At 37.0% G+C, this 2,467-nt stretch overlaps 1 long non-coding RNA gene across 1 annotated transcript; it reads left to right on the top strand.

Annotated features, from left to right (window-relative positions):
- Positions 1-788: 788 nt before the first annotated feature.
- On the top strand, positions 789-1,405 carry LOC112098523. Its single transcript, XR_002905628.1, has 3 exons — positions 789-841; positions 942-1,009; positions 1,339-1,405. It is a non-coding gene; the product is annotated as an uncharacterized LOC112098523 (long non-coding RNA).
- The last annotated feature ends 1,062 nt before the right edge of the window (positions 1,406-2,467 follow it).

Here is a 2,467-nt window from a genome sequence, read left to right as displayed (position 1 = left end):
TAGAGATCAACCTCTGCGTGTCCTCGCCGGATAGCGCCGTCGTTGGTGGCCCTGATGAGGCGTCTCGTGAAGGACTGCAGGCAAGAGAGTGAATGATGAGGGAGAGGGAGAGGGAGCTGTGAGGGTGAGTGAAGAGGGAGAGGGAGAGGGAGTCGTGAGCCGTGAGTGAGGAGGGAGGGAAGAAGAAATTGATTTCCCGCGTGAGGTGAGAGCCTTTTGTTTGTTTTTTTTCCCAATAAATATATATGCCTGGGTTTGATGTGTGTTGAGACCGATTCTATAGGTTTCAAGTTTTTTATATTTTTTTAATTATTTATTGTTTAAATTCATTTATGGCCGTTGGATTCAATACAATGAATCCAACGGCCATAAAACCTGCATGTATCTGATACATGCAGGTATTGTAGCATCAGCCTTTTTTTAATCTAATTAAGAAGCATAAATAGCGTTTTGAGTCAACTCCATATTAGGTTTCGTAAGAGGATGTGAAAGGAGGCTGCCCTTGACAAAATTCTTAACCGGCTGCAATTGTGTATGATCACTTCAGCCTCAGGTTATCTCTAGTCCTGCGCTGCTATTTTTACTAATCTAATTAAGGATGCAATACTAGCTAATCATTTTTTTTTTCAATTGAATATGTCAACTTTAATTCAACCATCAATACATTTTGATTATACAGTGCTTGTTTTTGCCATATTTTGTAATGTTGAAAATTAATTAAATAAACAATAGGGAAAACTATTTAATTATGTTGACTTGGATTGGTGAATTAAGCAGGTCTAAGAAAAAGAATAGCTTACTCGTGAAGGATTGCCACATAATAGGACTCACTGTGATTTAGGTAATTCTCATTAGCTTGCTTCTACAGAGTATGTGTTTTGGCTGATTTCTGTAATTTATGGAATTTCATTTTCATTAATATCTTTGCTGTGTATGTTTAGGTTCAAGCACAAAAAGAAACGTAGCTCAAGGAAACCTTAGTGAATGCAAAATTGTAGAGCAGACTGAGGTGATAACTGATAAATTATAAATTAATGTATAAACACCAAGTTTCCATTATTCTCTCATTTCAACTTGATCTGATATTGGACTTGGAGCAAGGAGATGTACTAAGACAGCTCTTATTCCTCACATCAGCATGTATTAAGTGGATTTGAAAATAGGCCCTTGACAAAACTATCAAATGGCTGTATTTGAATCATTCTCAGCCTCAAGTCATTTTCTCCCCTTCTCTCTCGTTATTTGTTATCTAATTTCGAAGCATGAAATATTTGAATCAAGTTCTACACCAGAATATATAATCTTCTAATACTATAAAAAAAAATTTCCAATTTGCAGAACATGTGATCAAGAATGAGAATTAATTTTGCTAGATTGGTGAATAAAGCAGTGTGGCTGAACTTAGGTGACATCAAAAGAGTTAGATTTGCATGTTTGAAACATTACTTCATTGACTTATATATGTTCGTTAATTTGGCTTTCGAGATAAGTGATAAATTTTCTGAGCCAGCTGACCAATTAATCTGGTAGTAATTGTATCATATGATTCATGCAGTAGAGCGGGACTATGACCACAAGAAGCTTATTAGTGAAAAGGCTGTTAAAAAGGGCGTTGAGCTAATGCCAGTGGGGTCAAAATTAGCATTGAATTTGATAAGGCATGGGATTCTATTGCCAATTCATATAAGTTTCAGTTTCACTAAGTTTATTGGTTGAACACTGTTAGCTCCTTTTTCCTTTTGTACATTCAGGTGCTATCATTTGACATCCGTGACTGCGGTTGCCAATGCCGTTTTCAAGACTTTCCTCGCATCAGAAGCTGGGAAACCTGGACCTGTAGCTATGGAAAACTCAGGTTTTTGTTATGAGCTATATCATTTTTATTTTATTTTATTTTGGCACTGTTTTGAAACTCTCTAGATTAGGCTTAAGTTGTCCTGATTGTCTATGGTTGTCTATGTAATAGGTTAAGGATGCTGAGCACGCAACTGTTATAACCCAGTTTGTTTGCCCGAAACTGATTTGGCGCCGTGATTGCTGCGGTCAAAAGAAGCACTGAATTCTAAAAGGCATGCAATTCTTGTGACCACATGCCAATTCATATAAGTTTGAATGAGTGTAATGGTTGAACAATGTAAGCTTCTTTTTCTTTTTGTGCAGTTGCATTTAGCTTCAACTTGAACTATTTGAGGATTTGATAGCTGCAGCTTGGAGCAAGCAGCCTCTAAGGCCAGGACTTTCCTCACATCAGAAGCTGTGCTTCTTGACATCAACCTAAACCTGAACAATAACTCAGGTTTTCATTAACAACATTTTCACTGTTTCTCACAAGTTAAACTTTATCAAAATTGTTTTGGTTGTCTATGTTTGCTAGAAACTGGTATGGCGCCCCGCGCCGCACCTCAGCCAGTGACAGCCCGGACAATAGAACATTGTTTTTCTATTTTTTATTTTTTTATTTATTTTA

Source organism: Citrus clementina, unplaced genomic scaffold (genome assembly GCF_000493195.1).
Source record: "Citrus clementina cultivar Clemenules unplaced genomic scaffold, Citrus_clementina_v1.0 scaffold_5, whole genome shotgun sequence".
Classification (NCBI taxonomy): Eukaryota; Viridiplantae; Streptophyta; class Magnoliopsida; order Sapindales; family Rutaceae; genus Citrus; species Citrus x clementina.
Note: the sequence above shows the minus strand (reverse complement) of the source record. Positions and strands in the feature narration are given on the sequence as shown.